The sequence below is a fragment of the Oppia nitens genome, unplaced genomic scaffold, assembly GCF_028296485.1.
Source record: "Oppia nitens isolate AA-2021 unplaced genomic scaffold, nextdenovo-longstitch-racon4-pilon3 scaffold23_pilon_pilon_pilon, whole genome shotgun sequence".
Taxonomy (NCBI): domain Eukaryota; kingdom Metazoa; phylum Arthropoda; class Arachnida; order Sarcoptiformes; family Oppiidae; genus Oppia; species Oppia nitens.
The window spans coordinates 613,793-619,928 of NW_026533203.1; positions in this window are offsets into that span (position 1 = coordinate 613,793).

A 6,136-nucleotide genomic window follows, 5' to 3' on the forward strand; every position below is an offset into this window, starting at 1 on the left:
AACGTCGAGTGCTTTACGAGTTCGCACTGTTTTTTGTTAGCACTACTCTTAAAATAATAATAATTTTACTTCACTTTCATTTAAAAAACGTGCGCTTTTGGTGTATATGTTTGGGTCGTCACTACAGCTCAGCTATTATATGTGTGTCCTTACTATTAGTGGCTCAACAACTCTATGGCCTAACACTTGTGGAAATCACATCTTCCTTACACTTATGCCTCGGGCTATGCTATGTTAGGCAACCCTCAAGTCTCCCCTTAAGAGATAACTTTTTCCTTACGGTTCGCAACAAAAACATATATAAGACGTTTGGCTGAGTTTTCTCTTCAAAAATTTCAATGAATTTTTAACGCTTCACAAACTTTTGTCGTTTATTATATGCTATCATAATATTCATAGTTATTATACAATACATGAAATGCTTTATCATAGAGAACTAAGTCATGTTTTTTCATATTTTTTGTCATATTTTTTAAAAGAAAAAGCGATAAAACTGTAATTATAACCGAATTGATTAACACATCTCTTATATACAGCATATATAAAATCTAAATGTTTTTGTTAGTTATTTGTTAGTCAAAGAGCATTCACTCTATTCATTACATAATAAGTTGTTTTGTTTGCAAAAATGTTAATTTAAACAAAGTTTAAATTTGAAATATCATTAGAAATTTAATATACATTTAATTTTATAGTATTTATTTAAATATGTATTAATATTATATTTGAAAATTAAACAACAGTTTTTATTATGGGAAAATATAACAAATTACATAAATTATTATATTGTTAAATAATTTGTATATCCGTTATGATATAATGATTATCGTGTTTCTGATATAAAACATATTATTTTATTAGTATTAAAAAAGCAATTTTAACACCTGGATGTCCATAATTTACACACATTGACACTACATATAATGTAACTATATATAAACATCTATTTGATTTTAATCACATAATAAAATAAAATATTATAAAATGATAGGTCTATGATAATATTATAGATATTATATTATTATAAATATGTATTAATTTTATATAAAATAACAATAAGAATCAATGACTCGAAATGTCATATAAAACAATTGTGTTAAAAATTTCCACAAACTTATTGTGTTAGGTTTTGTTTATTATTTGTCAGGATATTATTATGTGAACTAGGTACTTTATTGAAGTCACTTAATAATTAAGTATATTTTGGTTTTAATAAAATATGTTTATTGGTTGGATATATTGAAAAGTAATAGTCAATAGATTTGTGATCTATTGATACAAATGGTATATAACTATACAGTTTGGTCGCCAATCCAAGAGTGACTGTGCTCTCCAACTGTACTATCGGTGCCCATAAACTCACAACAGTTTCTCACTGTTGACAGTCGGGTCATAAAATCTTAAAACTATTTTTGTTGCCCATTGGCTACTCAAAGATATCTCTTTCAGCCAATACATCAAATACATGTATATTCAACACAATATACTTAAATACAATTCAAACATATAGTTTCAAACAAAATATAATAATAATAATTCAAATCATGACATAATCCTCTCTCTCTCAATTCAAATACCCATTTGAATTCAAAATAAAGTTACAAAACTATAATATGTCATATAATTATAAAACATCAAAATTATCAAAAATATAAAGTTGCAAAATAAGTTTTACTTATAAATATTCAATAAGTTTTCAATTGATTTACATTATAAATCAATTCACAAAATATTCAAATAACTAATAATAATAGTTATAATAGTCATAATTGTTGTATTGATTATAATTAGGATATTGTTGTTGTAGTGACGTTAATGGCATATAATTGGTTGTCGTTAAAGTGTTATCACATTTAGTGTCCAATTGAACGTCGGTAGCAATAGTTTGTTGATACTGTTGTTGGCCATACATAGTTGTCATCATTTTTAATGTTTGTTCAATAACTTCAAGTTTTGAAACCCAGTTAACGGTATCATTAGTATTGGTTGTATCCGATGATTGATGAATAGTTGCCAACAGATTGTTTGCCGTATCATACAGTGTATCAATGCGCTCATGTATTATCTTTAGTTTAATTTTTCGTTTATAATCAGTAGTATGCTTAGTATAATTAGCCATCTAATACAACAAACTTAAATATAATTAGTAAAATAAAAATAACTGTTTATTTGTCAAAAGTAACAACAATTTTATTTTCAGGTTTATTAGATAGTTTAGTTACTGTTTGTGTCTCATTACTGGTACATTGAATTGAATGTAAATCAATATCATTTGTATGATTAACATAACTGCAAATATTATCAAACTTTTTATTTCTAAAAACAATATATAATATAGCAATAATCATACAAATTATAATTATAAATAAAATAAAATTTATAAAAATGTGAGTACCTGTAGTACTGTATAAATAACTATCTACTGTGTCATAACTATTTATTTTGTTAATACTTTCATTTAATTTAGCAAAATAATTATTATTAATTGTTTGTCTCATATATGGATCAATCACATGATTGATAGTATATGACCAAATCGGTACAAAATGTAGCTCTGTATGCAAATTTAATGTTTGAGATTCATATATATAATCACTTATTTTAAATGATTCGTTTGCCGGTATGACAAACGGTTCCGGTGGGCACATAATTTCGCGATTAAATAGTGTAATATTCAATGTGTTACAGTATACATAATTATAATTTAATGCTTGTTTAACTTGTATGATATCCATAATATCAAAATTATTTTTATCATCACATTGACCTCGTTTCCAGTATTTATTGTTATCAAAATAATTAGTACTAATATTACATTCAGATTCTCTGGGAACTAATATTAAATTTACATTATCTATGCTATTACCTCTCAATGGTTTTACACATTTTGTTATCTCATTAAACAATATGTTTTTAGGTCCGACATATATTGAATGACATAATTTTTCAACATTATTATCATTGACTTTTTGTATTAAATCAAAACTATCGGCAGTCATAACATGCATTTTTGTATCAATTATTTTCATTTGATACCGTATAATAACTAATTGTCTTAATTCATCATGATAACAATTTAATGGTTGCCAAAAATCTTGAGGGCAAGATTCAGTGCAATTTACTGTATAATTAAATAAATCTAATAATTTATAATTTATTTTATTGTTTTTAAAATCTCTGGCAATTTCTGTCATTTGTGTTTTAGTATAATGTAATCTTGTTATCAATAGACTCATAGCTCTCATAGCTTTTGGTGTTATCTCTTTGAGAAATAAAACGTCATTTTTCAGTTCAATTACATCACTTGATATATTATGTAATAAGTTATTGTATTGTTCAAAAATCTGTTTACCTATTTTATCATTTAATTTTAATTGATGTATATTTTTCATAGCAATTCGCGACTCTTCCTCTAAGTCAATAATTTTACGCTTATTATTAATATTTTCAATCACAGCAGTGGCACCTAAACCTATACTAGTGATTATACTGATGATAGTAAATAATGCAATTGAACCTAAAAATATAAATCTTTTTTCTCTAATTAAACCAAATTTAGTACTGTCTTTGTTACCAACATTAGTGCAAAAACTATTTAGTGGTTTTAAAAATGAATTATCGTATTCATTGACACACCAGTCATACAATTCATTACTAGATTTTTCATTGAATATGAACTCTTTAAACAATGTACAAGGTGATTTATAATTAACAACTGTAGTTACAGTTTCAATACCTTTTACTACTGGATTTTTACTCTTATGCCATATGATTGGATCAGTAGTTGCTAAACAGTCAATCAATGGTACATAACATATAATAGATAGACAAGCAATTGTCATAAGTGTTAATCTATTAATAGGATTGTGTGTACGTTGACTACGCCTAAGGCCGTCAATCGTACGATAATTAGGGCTATCGTTACTACTGCTGTCGGTATCAGTACTTGTAGTATCAATTTGGGTGATAATAGTATCAATTGATTCAGTAGATTGAGACATATTATACATTACTTGATTGTTGTTGTCTTCCGCTTCACTATCACTGGAATCGGTTGTTGAGTACAGTATTTCGTTATTTTGTTTTGGAATCACTGGTTGTTGTCTTTTATCTCCAAAATGTTTGCTATTAAGCAACTGTTTATTGTATTTTCCACTTTTTGTTAAACTTATCGGCTGTGTTGACAAACTAGATATGAATGGTTTGGGGTTTGTTGTCAACTCATTAAAAAGTAAATCTCTATCGAAATATGGTTTCAATCTATCAGCTCTGACAATGTTTGACTTATGGGCTGTACTTTTAAAATCTAATTGATATAGTAGTGGTGATATTTGCCTAACTATAGTGTATATCCCTGTCCAACGTTTTGTCATTTTATCATAATGTAACCCTTTTATAGCCGGGTCATATATTAATACTTGTTCTCCTTCTGTAAACAAATGTTCTCTACGTTTGCTATCATATCTGAGTTTATCCCGTTTATGGCCTTTATTTAGATTTTCAATTACTTTTAGTCTAACATCTGTAAGATATTGCGCTAAACCTAAAGCATAGTCATTAACTGTTCCATTAATTTTGGGTAACTGTAAGTTAAAATCTGGTGGTAGGTTAGGTTTATTACCCATAATTATCTCAAATGGACTATAGTTTGTAGTGCTTTGTATAGTAGCATTGTATGCATAACATACGGGTTTAACATATTTTGACCAATTGGTATGTTTTTCATTGGCAAACATACTTAAGCAATCAATTAGTGTACCATTATATCTCTCTGTTATAGAGTTAACATGTGGGCAATAACCTGAAGTTTTTACTTGTTTTATGCCCAATAGTATGTTTAAATGTGTAAATATTTTGCCTAAAAATGCTTGATTGCAATCAGTAAGTATGCGCTCCGGTAGTATACCATAACTGCATATTAAATCATAAAATAAAAAGTTTGCAACTGCTTTGGCACCACAATTGACAACAGGTTTACATAATGCAAATTTTGAGAATGTGTCAGTTAATACAATAATGTATTCATAGCCATTACTTTTAACTAATTTACCTACGTGATCTAATGCTATTTGTTCAAAACAATAACTAACAATTATTGGTTGCATTAAACCTATTGGTCTCTGTCTCAACCTTTTTCTCTTTTGACACTCAATACAAGATTTAATATAGTATTTAATGTATTTAGACATTTCAGGCCAATATAAATGATCGCATATTTTACGTATAGTCCTTTTGACACCTAAGTGAGCACTAGTAGCTAAATCATGATATTGATACAGTATATTCAAAATCATTGATCTGGGAATACATATGAGATATTTAGGTATATTATTACGTATCATAAACTTACATAATATATTGTCAACTAAAATAAATTTATCAACTTTATGTTTGATAGACTTATGAATGTTATCATTGTTTAGCATAGAAATTATTTGTTTCAACTCATTGTCATTGTTTTGTTCAGTAATTAAAATATCAAATTTATTTTTATTACAAAATAAAGTTTTATCTAATTTGATATTATCTACATTAGTATGTACTGTATTAACATTATACTGTATATTGTTTGTTAAACTAATTATATTACAGTTTATTATGTGTTCACTAGATTCTAATGTATTTATGTCAGACTCTGTTATGTTTTTATTGTCAATTATTTTATGATTGATTGGATACCTTGATAGAAAATCTGGTAATTTATTTTGTGATCCAGGTATGTGTGTTATATCAAAATTATAGTTTAACATTATTACTGCAAATTTGTTTAGTCTACCTTTCAAATCCTTTTTACTTTTAATGAATGAAACTGCTTTGTTATCAGTAATTAATTTGAAGTATTTATTAGAAATTAAATCTGAAAAATACTCCATACTCTCGACTGCAGCCATAACTTCCAAGTCATAAATAGGATATGTCCTCTCATTTACATTAGTTGTGCGACTAAAATAACCACATGGATAATATTTGTTATCATGTTTTTGCATCAAAACACCTGCCAGTGCTGTAAGTGATGCATCTGTCCTGAGCTCAGTTTCAAGGCTGTAATCAAATGGCTTAACAAATGGTTGTTCTCTAAACAATTGTTTTATTGTTTTGAATGCTTTCACCTGTTCCTCACCCCATATAAATGGTT